Genomic DNA, 17,319 nt, shown 5'->3' on the forward strand with positions numbered 1-17,319 from the left:
CTTTTTAGAAAGGAAGTCGAATTCGGTTATGTGTGAAGTAGTGTTGTCTTTTTGTTGGTTCTCAGGGCTCTTAGGCTCGGTTATACTGGCATAGTGGGATTTAGACTTGTTTATCTCTTGATTTTCTCCAATTGTGTTTTGGTCTGTTGAGCTATGTTTTCATTTTTGTTGTTGTCATTAATCCATGTGGTAGTTAACCCTGAATGCTGTCTTTATTAGTATCTGCTTGTCCAATGCAAGGGAAGTACAGTTTTAGAAGGTGTGTATGTTTTGAGGTCACATTTTTATTGGCGTACTTTAAAGATGGAAATGAGGTTTTGGAGGTTTAGTTTTTCCCATTAGTTGTGGGTGTCTTTGAATTGTTGTTAACAGATGTTTTCATCGTAAGGTAATGATGTTGTGGTCGCTCTAGCATACTGGGGTGTTGTCTCTCACTTTGTCCAGTTCCAGAGGGCAAATGTATTCCAGTGTGTGTTCAGTGGAGTGAGTTGGGCCAGAAACAATCTGTTGGAGATTGAAGACATCAAGGTAGGCTAGCCAGCCAATATGGCGGATGCATGCTTCTAGAGCTCCAACTTTAATCCCTCGTTAGCCTGCAAAAATCCCTGCAATCCCGTGCCGTAGCAACACACATGATGCGGCAGCAGGTTGGTGAGCACACATAGAAGCCAATTCCAGCTTAAAAAACTCTCAAGCATGCAGATCGCCGGTGGGGTGGACGCCTGAGGCCTTTACAGCAGGTGCGTTCGGGGAAGCCGGAGCGCCGGAAGGAATAACAGTGGCCGCATCGGCGAGGACTCGTGAGGTGAGGGCCGGTGTGGACGAAGTGCACAGCTCACAAACCCTTATGCGCAGGCAGCTGAGAAGACCCAGTGGGTGGCCGCTGTCGTGGGCTTGCAGGCCTGGAGAAGCTGGCGCTTCGCACCCTGGGCACCTGCTGACACGGAGGGCCTGGCTGGGATGTGGAGCCACGATGCAGAGCCATAATTGGGTAAGACGCTGAGCGCTGGCTAGTCCAGTACACTTACTCTTATTTGAGATCTGTGATACAAGTGATTAAAAGTGCTATATGTGCAACCTTTCATTCATAACCAAGTCGGTGCGACACGGACATTCAATTAATTATACGCCACCTCTCGTGGGGAACAATGGCCCTTATTATTTATTGTGAACACTAAATGCAGGTGTCATTTATTTAAGCATTATGTGTCTACATCCTAACGGGAATGAACGCACAAATACGAGTGAGTGTACTGGACTACACCACATAAAACAGGCGGAATATATTGAGATACTAGGAGTATATTTACAGAAAGGACATTTAGCATAGGGATCCGATAGTCCTGATGAATGCCGGTAGAGACACGGATTCCGGCAGAAACACTTCGACCTCTATGCATAATACACTCACTTCACCTCCATCTGGGGGTATAAATTACCCTTTTTAATACTCACTAGGGAATCCAGGAATAAAATTGTTATTAGGATATCCCTTCGTTAGTTTTAAGATTCACTGTCTGCACCTTTTTTGGATCCTTTCTTTTCCTTTTCTATTTATTTGTATGGTCTACCCCACCCTATTGCTCCACCTCAAGTGTTGGCCTTCATTGGTACGTTGGAGAAGACAACAATCAGAGACTTCAAATGGAGAAGTGCCCGACAGAGTAGCAATAAAGAAATTATACCTGTCCACGGACCAGGAGATCTAGCAGCCCCATGCTTTGAACACTATTACCTAGCCGCTTAGTTGCAGTGGATAGCCAGTTGGATGGCAACGTGATGATACGGCAAACCTGCGACTGCTCTGGGGGAGGGGGGCAATGGCTCGGTACGGAATGGCTACCTGTTGAGGGAGCTCCGTAGGCCAGGCTCTACAATCCAGCAAATACCCACGTTTCAGAGCACCTACGCCGATAAAAACCCACTAAGTCGTCTGGTGAATGCCCCGGGCTCAATTGGTGAAGCAAGAGTCATGATACCGAGTGCACTCCTTCCCTTTAACAATAGTTAGTTTTTGCTTGGACTGCCAAATGGGTGCGTGCATAACAGCGCTGTGTTTGTCCCACCACAGCATATTATTGATATTTGAGAAAAGGTGCGAAAAGTTACGACACCAGCTGCTGCACTGCTGAATTTAGGAAAAGTATCCTCCATGTGTAAACCAATTTTTAACGTTGACCAGAGTAATCAATGAAGTTCCCATTTTTAAATGTTCAGTAATCCATGTTTTCCATGCTTATGAAATCACTAAGGAGACAAAAGTTGAGCTGGAATGTTTTATTCCTACTTAAACATAGACATGTGTTGCCAACTTTCATTTAACCCAGTATAGTGGAAAAACCCAATGCATTTCGAACGATGTATGTTCTTCGTCAGGGGTACAGCAATAAATCAGAAAGAACTGTTTAAATGACTGTGCATGAGCAATGCGGCTGTAAGATGGTAAATAAAACATTTTATCAATAAACCCCTTCCCTGTCAACCCTCGTTAACCTCCCCTGTTCTCAAAATCTCATGCTAACAAAAAGCTGATGCTCACTAAAAAACACTGTGAAAGCCGCTCGTGTTCATTCATAACCAAAATACAAGATCTGTGTGCATTTACTTTAAGAGGCCGTGGCTAACAATTTGCCGTCTGCATCTCTCCCTTCGTTACCAAAAAAGAATCAACCTACTCCCTCTCCCGCCATGCCTTATGTTTCAAACTGACTTGCACACGTGGTCCCAATCAGTCCCAACTAGATCCTGCCCTGTGACCTATTTAAGCAACCTTTTCTCGTGGATAAAACTCCTGCCTAATAATCCCATAATGCACCTGCCTAGTTAACTAAAATGTGTGCCCACGAAAATTAAAACCAAATTAATATTACCAAGTGAAAGTTACATAGTAAAAGAAACACCCAAGTAGTTATGGGTTCCCAGATCTCATACACAGGTGATACCAACATTAAGCTTTATAATCCAAAGCCTAGTAGTCTGTAAATTCTTAGCCTTTTTCTTATCCAACAGAGACATCATATGGAACAATTTGTTATTAAGTTGATTCTTGTACTAGTGTTGTAATACAGCCTGGGTAGTAAATATTAAATTGTGCTGACTTTTAAGTTTCGTATGGCAATTTTCAGGTTAATATTATTTCGAGGAAGGAGGAACAATGTCTAGCCAAACAGAGTTTCTCCACCACTAGCCGGAACCACACTGCTCCTTGTGTAACCAGGTAGGAAGTCTTGTATAAAAAAAAAGGTACACCAGGGTAATTCCACTTAGACATTTCCCATGTCTTAATTTATTAATTGAAATTCCAAGTTTTTTTTTCTTCAGATACGTTTGGATATTAACTCATACATGGATTTAAAGAAATCACTTGACTGTCGGAATTGGAAGTTTACTAACATTGCCATTAACCTTAAACGTCACCATCATTTTAACAGTTTCCATTCTTCCACAACAGTTATATATTTAGCCTCCCAAGGGTCCAGCAAATCATTGATCTTGGCGATTGTTCTACAATCCTCTGAGGCAAATTTGTTGACCTGCCTGCGATTTAGTAAAGCTAACTTGGGCGGTCAGGCATTTTCAGTCTTGATTCCTCAGATTTGAATGGATTGCTGGAGAGTTTGAGGAAAGAAGTAGCTCTCCTTCCCGTTTGGAAAAGGCTGAAGACTTTTTTTATTTAAACAAGGTTGGCAGTAACATGTTATGATAGTCCTATATTAAGTGCCAAGAGACCACTGGTACTTGTGCACTATATAAATATCATTAATATAAAATAACACGAAAACGTTTTCATTATAGGTAGCAGGTTCCTGTCCATAGGAGGTAGACCTAAGAGCGGAGCATTTGGAGCATGAGACTTGCCATCAGCACTCTGCATTTGATACCATATCTGATATTCATGAGGGATTTCGTTTCAGCACTTCTGATTTGTCTAATTTTCAGTGTAGTTATTAATATCAAGCAACAAGGAGATGTATCTGTGTGCCTCTGTCATAGATATCAAGATGGCATTGCGATTAAAGACCTGGTCATCATAGTAGACATCGGAAACAGAGTCTGTGTTTCTGAGTGAGGTCAATAAGGGTTTATATGCCAGATGAAAGAACATTGATGAGATTCAACAGCCTTGACTTATGCCGCACCCCATTTCAAAAAGTTCTGATAGCACCCTCTCCACCGCCATCTTTGCTGTCTTACCATCTAAATAAACACATCTCTGAATCTGAATAGCACGGAGCACAAAAAAGTTCACAATACTTTATCAAATGCCTTTTTAGGTCTCGACTAGGCAGCGCTTACGCTGTCTCTTCGAGACATGCTGTATTCAGGTATGAACTTTAAGCTCCACCCACTCTTTGCTCATTTTTTCAATTGGCTGCTGGCACTGTCCTGTGTAAATAATGGATTCTGATTTGTTTATACGCTTAGTAGTCCCTCCTTAGTACCACCTTTTCTCCTGTTGTAAGCTCCAATGAGGACACCCGCTGTTAAATGTGCTGTCACTTGGTAAGTTTTAATTGCAGTCTGTGAGCACTATTTTCTTAATTGACTTGACATGCTCTCCAGCAACCGCTTTTTTCAAACAGCATGGCACCCTGCCGCGCTTTTCTTTTCTTATGTGCGGCTTGCTGAAACTGCACACAACGTGATATCCTTTATTTGAAAGCAGTGCGCCATGCTTTTTAAAAAGCAGCACATCACGCCGCGTTTATGTATTTATTTTTTTCAGCCCTGGATAATATGTTTTATTTTCAGCACCACAGCACGCCACACCTTATTAAATGCTTTTTTTTTTTTTTTTTTGGGGGAGGAGCTAAGATGGCGACCGGGACGGACGTGTAGGCTCCCGGCTCCGTAAGCCTTTGTCTCCCGCGATGATATCCTGATACTATCCTGTTATAATTCTGCAGCGGGAGGACTACGACAGTGCGCGGTGGTGGTTCGTGTTCCTCCGAGGTTCCTGCCTGCCTGGAAACCGGAGATATCGCTGAGATTGTTTGCTGGCCTTTGTAGCCCTGGAACCGGGACCGGTGTTATCGTATGCCGCCGGAGGCTGCTGGGGCGGCGGCGACGGCTCGAGCTGGGACGGAGCTGGCATCTTGCGACGCGCTGTCTGCTGTGAGGGGAAAAGATGGACCCTGATTCGACCTGCGCGCATCGGCTGAGTGAGAGCTTATTCTGTTCCTTTCTCATTGTGGAACACTGCAGGTGGGCTGTGCGGTGCTGACCCCATTTTGGCGCTTGCCTGACGATAGTGTTTAGCCCCCGTGTTTTCCCCCGCCTTGAGCCGCACATGGGACGACACTCGCTGTGGGCAGATCATCTCTAACGTGTCCGGACAAGTTCGGCGGCTTTGCCTCCTGCCTCTCGGTGCCGGCTACACCACCGCTTTCCTGTGCATCCCCTGACGAGGTGCAATGGCGGCTGGCTTTTTGGCTGTGGGGGTGAGTGTCTCCTCAACTCCTGACTGTGTCGCCCTGAGTGGAGCTGAGCGAAGCGTTGGACCGTGTGTCACGTCTCATGCCACGGGCTTGTTAGATCGACAGCCGGTGTTAACGTATGGCTCCGTTCTAGCCGCTCTTGCCGATTTAAGATCTGAATGGAAGAAGTGCTCCCGAGTGCTGTGTGGGAAACTTGATGCTATTACACTGGCTCTGGGCAATGCGCCACTGCCCTGCTCTAATGGATGTGCTGCCCTGCCTCCGCTGATCTTTGACTGGGCTATGATGCTGCCACATGAGTGCGGGGAAGATCGGTCCTCCGGCTGTGGTGGTGCTTGTGTACTGCAATCCGCCTTCCTGAGCAGCGCTACAATGTCTCCCTCTCTACCGAAGCCTGCACCCTCACCCTTGATGTCGCTACTTTCGTTTCTGACGCCGCTGCCACAGCTGCCTGTTCCCCTTGTTGCCTTTGTCTCGCTGGCTAGGATGTCCCTACACTGTACTGCATTTTATCGGGCGAAACTGGGAATTCACCTTCTCTGGGACAATGGAACTGTTTGTGACTGGCGATGTCCATTTTGTTTTGGTGCACGTCTTCTTTACCAAATGTGGCCATTTTGTTCCTTTGTTCTGACTGGGGCGGGTCTTCTTTTGGCGCCATGCTTAGGGAGCCGCCCACGAACTGGCCAGGGCTAGGGGTTTCCTTTTTACAGCTTGTGATTGAGTGGCTGGTGGGGACTCGGTCTGGGGCGCTTCCACAACACGTACTGCTGTGATATGTGATGATTCTCCCCATTTCATCCTGTGCTTGTCTCATTTTGCGGTTGCTTGTTATGTAAGGGGTAGAATTCACACTTGTGGCGGAGGAGTCCGGGAGAATTTCGATTTTGCCCTCCTCCAATCTTCTTCTGTGGTTTCTTTCTTCTTTTCTTTCTTTCTTTCGTTTCTATATTTCGGGTTCATTATTGGGCGACAGGCACACTGCTGGGGGGGGGGGTAGGCCGTAGCCCCTGCATGCGTGTAGGGTGGGGGGTTGGTGGTGGGGATTATTATTTTTTTCGTCTTCGTTACTATGGGCCTTATTTTTCTTCTTTTTCTCGACACTTTTCTTTTCTTGTTTCTAACTTGGGTCCGCGGGTTGGTTTGTTACGGGGTGGGTAACGGTTGACATGATCTATATCAGTTGTTTAATGTTCCTGTTGCATATATCCTTGTGCCGCCATGCGAGTGAGGACTTCATTGCTTGCTGATACTTATTCCACGATGTTGCCAACTCATGTTGTCAGAGGATTGTACGGACTCCGCTTCTTTTTTGCTCTATTTGAAAACGTTTTATATTAAGAGAAAACTCTTTAAAATTAACCTTCATTGCTCCTGTTCTCGGTAACACGATAATGTCCAGCGTAACCCTAATTGATTGTTACTTTGTGTAGATGTGCTACTGAGTCGCCGTATTGCTTGCAACATTGTCTCGAATGATATTGTGGCCGGCCGGATGGTTGTGGGCCCGTATTTGTTCTTATGCAATTTCACAATAAAGGTTTTAAAAAAAAATAATAATAATTAATTATTTTTATCAGCCGCACTTAAATGCCTATTACGATCATGGGCGGATCGGCACCACCGGGCCGGTGGTGCCCACCGCCGACCCGGCGGTGGTGGTCCGCCCCCCAAATGTCACTGTGACACCCCCCACCATATTAGTGTGGTGAGGGGCACCGCGACGGACGGTAAGACCATCCGACGCTTTCCGCCAGTCGGATTGCCGACCGGGTGGAAAATACAGATGCCTTGCAGTCACTGTCATCCATATTATGATGCTTGCGGAAAAAGTCCTTTCCATAGCGGCGATGCCGCCATGGAAAGGCATGCGGTCTTTAATATTGGGGGCCCGTTGCGGGCCCCAAGGGTGTTGGGGGGTGGGGGTGCACTTGGGGTAGTACCTATGGTACCCCCCTTCATTGGCATACACAATGTGGCAGGCACAGCGCGGTGCCAGTCACATTGTGCATGCCAATGCACAATATGCATTTTGTGCATTGCGGCCGGTGCTGTTGACAGCACTGCCCACCACAATGCATAATATGCAGGATGCGACTGCCAGGGTAGCGGGCGCATCCTAATTGGCATAGCGGGACCGCCGCACCTCTGGCGGTCGACCCCGTCTACTGTTAAGGTGGTGGGCGGACAATGTCCGCCCGCCATCGTAATGGGCCCCTTAGTGTTTTAATTTCAGCCGCGTGTCAGGCCAAGCCGACACTTAATAGAGGGCGCGCCTAAAATGACTCATGTCCTTAAAAAAGCAATATCATATGATACCCCACCAATATATTTATTGAATATGTCCACATTAGGAACATTTGAACATTCCAAAATGACGCTGTTGTTTGAGCAATGTTGCATAACCATAATGAGCAGTTTCAGTTCTTCTTTTATAGCCTACAGACACTGCTTTTTTCTCACAGGTTCACTATCTGGAGCTCGGCGAGGGCTTGTCGATGCTAGTGGCTCTCCTCCATTCGCATGGCCGGTGCTTGGTTGGCATGTCTGCAGCTTCCACCACCATATTGTTTTGCTTCAGAGTAAAAGGCAATCCCGGGCTTCTAGACAGCTGGAGCGCAGCAGGTGAAAGTACAGGTGCAAGTGAACCAGTGCGTGAGGTATGTTAAAAGCTTTGGCACTGAGGGAACAGACACAAAGCCTTATTAAAAACCATTTGCTGTGTCCCAGAGGCCAGCCATTGCTTCAGTCATTTGACAGAAGACCGGCTCATGAACTGCTCTGCTACTATCTGCCCCACATTCTTTATTATTATCCTAGTCTAAGGCGTGTCACTTCTTCACTGGTCTTATCCTTTCACCCTCACCCCACCAGCCCAGTAACCCACTGGCCTGGCACTAATCCTTTCCAACTCTGGCTTTTGAAAAACTCATCCACAACCATGCCATGCCTTTTCCCTCAATTCTATCACTTGATGTGGCATCCCAGGCTGTCAGAGCCATATTCTCCTTCTTCAGTGGGCTGTCGCCACCCTTACATCACATATGAGCTATCACCCCTTGAACTGACCAACTGCCTTTCCTGACTTGCCACTGCTTTGTTTTGGTGCGTCTCTTGTCCCATTGAAATCCACAGGGGTGCCTAGAATTGGAAAAATGGAGAATAGATCTGTGAAAAATGGGCTTGCTTAGCAAGCGCTATAGATAAAGTACATTGTCATTTACAATGCAATAGCTCTAACTCTGACAAATGTGAGACCTATTGTATTGCAAATGCGTGTTTGCATCTAGTGCTCTAACACAATGGGGAATTGATGTATTTCTAGCCTTCTTAATATTATGGAGTTATTGCTTGACTATCTTTCTTTTATAAAACCTGCCTGAGTAGGATGTGTCAGATTATGTATGACATTTTCTTGCATGGAAGCAAAACCTTTAGCATAAATCTTAGAATCTAAATTGAGCAAGTTTCTCAGGCTATAGTCCTTTTGGAAGATTCGCCTTTTTCTTCTTTATGTATTACAACTATGGCAGCATCTGCTGCAGTAAACTTCACTTTAACCAGCACCGGAAAGTGCTGCAAAAAAACAGTAAGAATTGTGTTCGGATTTTGAGCTATTGGTATTGTAAATGACAATTTTTTTATTTATGTGTTGGTTTTGAAAATAGCGAAATTAATAGCTTTGTCATTTACAATGCCAATAGTTTTAACTTTCGCAAATGTGACACCTATAGCATTTGTAATGCAATATGTGTTGTATTTACGTGACTTAGATGTATTGATATTACAAATAACAATGGCTTTTAATTTTTTTAAATAATTAATACTTAAATAAAAGTTATTGTAATTTCTAATGGCAATAGCTTAAACGTTTGTAAATAACTTTTGTGAAGATTATGTTCAGTGTATTTTATTGTGACGAAAATCCAAGAACAGAAGTCTTTTTGTGACATTTGTAATAATGCTTGAAACATTGAGAGAACATGTTTGAACCAGTTGTTGAATAGTTGCACAGATTGATGCTGTGATGGCGCTGAGTGATGTTGTGGTGGGGACGAGTGATACTGTGGCGTTCGATGATGCTGTGGTAGCGCATAGGGATGTTGTGGTGCCCCTGAGTGATGCTGTGGTGGTGCTGAGTGATGCTGTGGTGATGCGATAGATAGATAGAGTGAGGGTGATAGATAGATAGAGATATAGAGTGAGGGCGATAGACAGATAGACAGATAGAGTGAGGGCGATAGATAGATAGACAGATAGATGGAGTGAGGGCGATAGATAGATAGAGTGAGGGCGATAGATAGATAGAGGGAGGGTGATAGATAGATAGAGGGAGGGCGATAGATAGATAGAGGGAGGGCGATAGATAGATAGAGGGAGGGTGATAGATAGATAGAGGGAGGGCGATAGATACAGTGTAGGCGATATATAGAGTGAGGGAGATAGAGTGAGGGCGATCGATAGATAGAGTGAGGGCGATAGATAGATAGAGTGAGGGCGATAGATAGATAGAGTGAGGGCGATAGATAGATAGAGGGAGGGTGATAGATAGATAGAGTGAGGTCGATAGATAGATAGAGGGAGGGTGATAGATAGAGTGAGGGCGATAGATAGAGTGTGGGCGATATATAGAGTGAGGGCGATAGATAGAGTGAGGTAGATAGAGTGAGGGCGATCGATAGATAGAGTGAGGGCGATAGATAGATAGAGTGAGGGCGATAGATAGAGGGAGGGAGGGCGATAGATAGAGGGAGGGCAATAGATAGAGTAGGGCGATAAATAGAGGGAGGGCGATAGATGGATAGAGTGAGGGAGATACAGTGAGGGCGATAGAGTGAGGGCGATAGATAGATAGAGTGAGGGCGATAGATAGATAGAGTGGGGGCGAGATAAATAGATAGAGTGAGGGCGATAGATAGAGGGAGCGCGATAGAAAGATAGAGGGAGGGCGATAGATAGATAGAGGGAGGGCGATAGATAGATAGAGTGGGGGCGAGATAAATAGATAGAGTTAGGGCGATAGATAGATAGAGTGAGGGCGATAGATAGAAGGAGGGAGGGCGATAGATAAATAGAGTGTGGGCGATAGATAGAGTGAGGGCCATAGTTAGATAGAGTGTGGGCGATACATAGAGTGAGGACGATAGATAGATAGAGTGAGGGCGATAGATAGATAGAGTGAGGGAGATAGAGTCATGGCGATAGATAGATAGAGTGAGGGCGAAAGATAGATAGAGTGAAGGCGATAGATAGATAGTGTGAGGGTGATAGATAGATAGATAGATAGATAGATAGATAGATAGATAGATAGATAGATAGATAGATAGATAGATAGATAGATAGATAGATAGATAGATAGATAGATAGATAGATAGATAGATAGATAGATAGAGTGAGTGAGTGAGGGCGATAGATAGATAGAGCCAGGACGATAGATAGATAAGTAGAGTGAGGGCAATAGATAGATAGATAGAGTGAGGGCGATAGATAGATAGAGCCAGGGCGATAGATAGATAAGTAGAGTGAGGGCAATAGATAGATAGATAGAGTGAGGGCGATAGATAGATAGATAGATAGATAGATAGATAGATAGATAGATAGATAGATAGATAGATAGATAGAGTGAGATTGATAGATAGAGTGAGGGCGATAGATAGATTGTGGGGACACTGCCAGTCAGAGGATGAAGTGTGATGGGGGTGTTAGGAGAAGGGGGAGATGTAGGAGAGTGGGGTCTGCAATCCCATGGCCACCCCAGATTTTTGCTTTTTGCTTCACTGGTTTACGACTTTCCCTGGCTGTGGGCCTGCTAATCAGACCCACAGCCTAGCTGTTCTCTCTCTAAAATTACAACCATGTACCCTAGGTGCATTTACCAATTGGTACTGGGCCACCTTATCAGTCCCTGTACAGTATACCTTAGGTATCCAGGGCATAGGTGTACCCAGGGCCTACCAAGGGCTGCAGCATGTATTATGCCACCCCTGGCTGGCCATCCAAAACAGACACAACTGGCTGCACGACAGCTGGGGCAAGGTGGTGTAATCACCCTTTGCTTTAGATATAGTTCCCTATATCTAAAACCTAAAATGGACACATATATTCCTATCAGTCACTCCTATGGACGGCCTTATCAATCCTGAAGGCAGAGTGCTTGGAATTATGTGAGATGGTTCTCTGGCATGAGCTGAGCCCGTTTGCAGCGTGCGGAACCAAGTCCTAATAGCTGTTCCATGATACCGCTATACCATATACTCTTAAGTGCATTATAATCCTCGCGGTTAAATGCTAACTCTGGTATAACATTATCAAAACATGTCGAGTAAGGTGTCATACGTATCGGAATACTACCCCCTCGCCAATTCTGGCGACGGGGGTAGCATTCCACCCTTCTAGAGGGACACAACATGTATGTAACTGTGAACCCCGGTTAAAGTTAACTCGAGCCTCAGCATCCCAAAATGGATGCTGCCACCACAGACACAAGTCTGACCTCCTGATGCTGGGAGTCCTTCCAGCGAGGGAGGATCAGACAAAGGGTTTCCTGCCTTGGGAGGTGCTAACACCACCCCAGACAGGATTTTGTGTATTAGGTAGGCCAAGGCTGAAAGAAATGAGACATGCCTGGGGCACACAAGGTGCCCTGTGCATACACCGGTTCCAACCAGTTGCTGGGTCACTCCAGCCCCAGCTCTGGTGGGAAACCGGATAAAGGATAGGGGGTGTAACCACTCCCCCTCCTGGTCCCACCCAGGGGAGGGACCTAGTCATAGTACAGCCCCCTTTAGCTGAATAAAGGTAGGAGCTGGTCCCATTCCCAGTTAGATTAATCTTGACAACTTCCACGAAGAAACTCTTGACCTTCAACCTCCTGAACATCAGAAGACTGAAGAATCTCCCCTATGGTCAGGGAGTGACCATCCTGCTTCGCAGGCACCATCAAGCTCCTGTGCGGTTTGCTGCAAGTACTTCCTTCCCGGAATCCGATGACCCAGCTCAACAAGACCCGGACCTCCAGACCCCTCTGACCTCTACCCACATCCACAGCACAGCTGGGACCCGTGGGTGCGACGAGCAACGTGGAGACAGCCATCTTGAAGAAACCTGCCCAGTGCTTCCAGCACGACCACCGAGGGACCCTCGAGTAAGTGCATCGGGGACTGAGAAGCCCCACACCGACACAGCACCTGCATCCAAGGTCAGCCCCCCCAGCCTCCACGAGACCTGCGTGGGGCCCTTTTGCCTGGTTGCTGCCTTCCCTGTTGTCTGGTCACTTGCCGGCTGGCTCGTGACCTCTGAGACGACGACCCGAAGATTTCAACACTGCTAGTCTGGTCCCCCAGACTGGCCCTTGCTTCCTTGTGACAGAGAAGCACCCCGGACCCTCCTGGTCCGCACCAGACGCCATCTTTGTTCCACCGTGTGGCTTGCACTAGCCAAGGCCTGTTGACCAGATCGACGATCCAACACCGCCATCAGCAGCAGACTACGTGGGACAGCTCGTGCCTCCAGCCTGGTCGTAAAGAACAGCTCCTGGTCTGCGCAGCTACAGAGAGAAGCGACCCTTCCTTCCCCTGAACGCGGCAACAGCATCTGGTTCCCTCCTGGTTCCAGCACCGTCACTGGCTAGTGACCAAGACTCTGTCCCCTTCCCTTACAGGACTTCTCCTTCCTAGTTCCATCCTTGGAACCACCGGACTCCTCCATCTGGCTGCCTGCCAGCAACTCTTTGTTTCAGGCATCACCGGGAGCAACGCAGCGAGCCCGACACCACTTCAGCCCTATGCACCCGCAGCCTGTGGGTTAGGTAACTAAAGCTTCTAGGTGCTGAAGTCAGTGTCCACTATCCTAGTGTCCAGGTCCACTGTTGTTTTCCCTCCATCCAGCCGGGTTCGTCCGGAATCCGTAACTTTGTAAACTGTAGTATCCATAGACGTTGGTACGCATCCCGCGTGAGAGTTTCCACTCTGCACGTGAGTCCCGTGGGCCTCCTGCTCCTTACTTACCTAGTTCGTAGCGTAGTCCCAGCGATCCTCCAGCCTCTGGATCTCCTTACAGTACTTTCCTTCCTCGCATTCCATTGTTTTTAGTATATGGTTTGTCGTGCCCCTAAGGCACACGTGTAAATATTGTGCTAACTCGTATTTCATTCTTAGTATTGTCATGTGCTTAGCCCTCTGATCTCATAAAGAGTTCAGAGGTGTTGTTATTAAGAAATATATTGTTTATTTTCATAACAACCTGTGTGGTGTCCTTTCATCTGGTATTCAAGGGGTTATATTGTGGTAAAACAGCTGGCTTCACATGCCAAAAGAGTTTAGCCTAAGACTGCTTTGTCCATGCTACCATTGGGATAGCTGGTCTATAAGGTTGACTTACAACCAATCACCATAAGGGTTGTTTGGACTGATACAAGGTGATCACTAGAACTAGTGAGCATCATATATCAGGCCAACTTCTCACATTGGTGTGCAGCGGTTGGGATTTGAGCTTGCTGTTGTTTTTACCAAATATAATCTTGAGATATCATTTGAAAGATCACATAGGTACATATAACAAGCTTAGAAATACTCTGAGTTCTACTGAACCAGCTGTTGTAGTAGAAAGGGCCTAGCACACCCTGACTACAACTCTTAGCAAGGGATCCGTAGGAAAACCCATAGTGTAGGTAAGTGCATCACCTGCACCTCACTAGAAAGCATGTCTACCCATGAGGAGTCTTCAGAGACTCCCCAAGTGGTTAGTGACCCTCCACAGGTCCTTTTCAGATATGCAGCTCTCAGTTTCCAGGAGATGAGACAATTGTGTACCTCCAGGAAATTGAAACAGGGTTCCAACCCTACCACTCCCTTTCTGTTAGGTCTCTTAGAGACATATGATGCTAGAAAGGCTTCTCATACAGATGGGAGCATGCCAGCCTTAGAGGGTACCCTTGGAGATCCAGACCTCCCTGAAACAGAGAATGTAGAAGAGGAGGAGGAAGAAGAGGACACCTCTGGGGATGAGGCAGACAAAGGCCCTGAGTTAGTCAGCAGGCTTACTAGGGCCAACTTAGACCTACATAGGGAAGGATCTGGGGGACCCCCAGTTCTGACCCTGAGCAGGCCTAACCTTGGAGTTAGAAGAGATAGATCTCATTCTAGGGACTCCAACACATCTGTGCACTCTCATGCCTCTGCTCAGAGGAGAAGGGCTTCTCCCCAGAGGAGAATGACTTCCCCTCAGAAAAGAGAGCATGAAGCAAGGATGAGACAAGCTAATATGAGGATTCAGAGGGAAGAACTTGCCCTTGCCAAAGAAAAGCTTGCATTTGCTAGAGAGCAACAGTTGAGTGGGGTAGTCCCCACTGGTGGCAGCAATATCCCTAAGGATAAAGACAGGAGTTTTGATACGAGACACCTGAGTAAAATAGTGCCCCCCTTTAAACAAGGGGATGACATCCACAAATGGATGACTGCTTTGGAGAGGGCCTGCACTGTCCAGTGCATCCCCCAGAGTCAGTGGGCAGCTATATTGTGGCTCTCCTTTGAAGGTAAAGGTAGAGATAAGCTCCTCACTACTAGAGCTGAGGATGCTAACAATTACCAAGTCCTGAACAATACACTGATTGATGGGTTTGGCTTAACAACTGAACAGTACAGGTTGCTGTTCAGAGACACCCAGAAAATTCAGCCTCAGGATTGGGCTGACTTTGTTGATTGTGCCACTAATGCTTTTGAAGGCTGGTTACTGGGAAGTAAAGTTACTGATTACACAGGATTGTATAATCTAATTATGAGAGAACAAATCTTAAATAATTGTCAAAATCAGTTGTTGCATCAGCACCTTATTGACTCAGATCTGACCTCTCCCCAAGAATTGGGAAAGAAGGCAGACAGATGGGTCAGGACAAGGGTCAAGCAGCAGAACCAGAACCAGGGTGGTGACCAGAAGAAAGCGGATCCCAAGGGTAATGAGAATAAGCAGAATGACCAGAAGTCTTCAACAGGGCCCCAACAATCTAAAGAGGGTGGGTCCCAGAATTCCCAGAATTCCCAAAAGAAGAAGAATAATGGTCGGAGGAAACCATGGTGCCAATACTGTAAAAGTAACACTCACTGGTTTAGTGAGTGCACCAAGAAAGGCCCAACTCCTACCACTACGGCCCCTAAGGCATCTGCACCCCCTAGTACAGTTAGTAGTGGTAGTAATCCTCCCAAGGCTATAGTGGGGTTAACCCTGGGAACTGAGGCGGGTTCTGACTTAGTCAGGATACCTACTCAGGCTGTTCTTGTTTGTACTGGGGACATGGATATGACCCCTACAATAAGTCCCAGTACTCTGGGCAAGTGCAGGCAAACGCCTTTGATCAATGGAAAAATGGCTCAGGCCTACAGGGACACTTGTGCCAGTGTCACTATGGTGACACGAAACTTTGTGGACCCTGAACAGGTAATACTAGGTTCAGACTACCTGGTGACCAATGCTAGCAATGCCACTACCTCCCATAGTATGGCACTTGTTAATTTCTCCTGGGGAGGGGTAAATGGCCTCAAAAGGGTTGTTGTTAGTTCAGACCTCCCAGTGGACTGTCTTTTGGGCAATGATTTGGAATCCTCCTTATGGTCAGATGTGGAGTATAGGACTCATGTGGAAATGTTAGGTTTATCAGCACATGTCCTTGCTGTGACAGGGTCACAGGCCAAGAAATGCCCAGCTGAACTAGTGCTGGATCCTGGAAGAATGGACCAGACACTACCCAAGAGAACGAGCAGTAGGGGTAAGGTTGACCCTTCCCCCCTGCCTCAGGTGGAGGATCAGCTCTCTCAGGAGACTGACCTCAAGACCTCAGAAGGAACTGTCCTAGAAGAGCTTGAGCCTGAACAGGTTGAGTTTCTTGGGACAGGGGGACCTTCCAGGGCAGACTTGAGGCAGGCACAGTTAGACTGTTCCTCTCTTGAACCCCTCAGACAGCAGGCTGCTGCTGAGGCTGCAGGGAATGCTACAGGTGCCCATAAGGTATATTGGGACGATGGACTCCTATACTCTGAGGCAAGAGACCCCAAGCCTGGTGCTACCAGGAGGCTGGTCATCCCCTTGTCTCTTAGAGGTTTCCTTCTCACCTTAGCCCATGAAATTCCCCTTGCAGGTCACTTAGGCCAGAACAAGACTTGGGACAGGCTTGTCGCACACTTTTACTGGCCTCATATGTCTGAAGACACAAAAGAGTTTTGTCGCTCCTGTGTCACCTGTCAAGCCAGTGACAAATCAGGTGGCACAACAAAGGCCCCCCTTATACCACTACCTGTGGTGGGGGTTCCCTTTGAAAGAGTGGGGATTGACATTGTTGGACCAATGGACCCCCCAACAGCACCTGGGCACAGATTTATACTGGTGGTAGTGGATCATGCTATTCCCCTTAGGACCACTACAGCTCCTGTTGTGGCCAGGGCCCTACTTGGAGTTTTCTCCAGAGTGGGGTTTCCTAAGGAGGTTGTCTCTGAGAGAGGTGCAAACTTCATGTCAGGATACTTGACTGCTATGTGGAAGGAATGTGGTGTCAATTATAAATTCACCACACCCTATCACCCACAATGCAATGGGCTTGTTGAAAGATTCAACAAGACCCTCAAAGGGATAATAAAAGGGTTACCTGAAAAGCTTAGGTGAAGATGGGACATCATTTTACCCTGCCTTCTGTTTGCTTACAGAGAGGTCCCACAGAAGGGGGTTGGTTACAGCCCTTTTGAGCTTTTGTTTGGACATCCTGTAAGAGGACCCCTATGTCTTGTGAAGGAAGGATGGGAGTTACCTCTCAAAAAGCCTAAACTTGACATAGTGGACTATGTACTTGGTCTCCGCTCCAGGATGGCAGAGTACATGGAGAAGGCATCTAAAAACC

General features: G+C 46.8%; 1 protein-coding gene across 3 annotated transcripts in view; it reads right to left on the reverse strand.

Moving 5' to 3' along the window:
- Window positions 1-2,725, reverse strand: part of METTL21A (methyltransferase 21A, HSPA lysine) — a 177,403-nt gene extending 174,678 nt beyond the window's left edge. For 2 of the 3 annotated variants that reach the window (XM_078680316.1, XM_078680319.1), the window contains exon 1: window positions 2,606-2,725. The gene's annotated coding sequence lies outside the window, so the exon portion shown is untranslated. The remainder of the gene's footprint in view (window positions 1-2,605) is intronic. The other variant, XM_078680321.1, reaches the window with a different exon arrangement.
- Between the last annotated feature and the right edge of the window lie 14,594 nt (window positions 2,726-17,319).

Source organism: Lissotriton helveticus, chromosome 3_1 (assembly GCF_964261635.1).
Source record: "Lissotriton helveticus chromosome 3_1, aLisHel1.1, whole genome shotgun sequence".
NCBI lineage: Eukaryota > Metazoa > Chordata > Amphibia > Caudata > Salamandridae > Lissotriton > Lissotriton helveticus.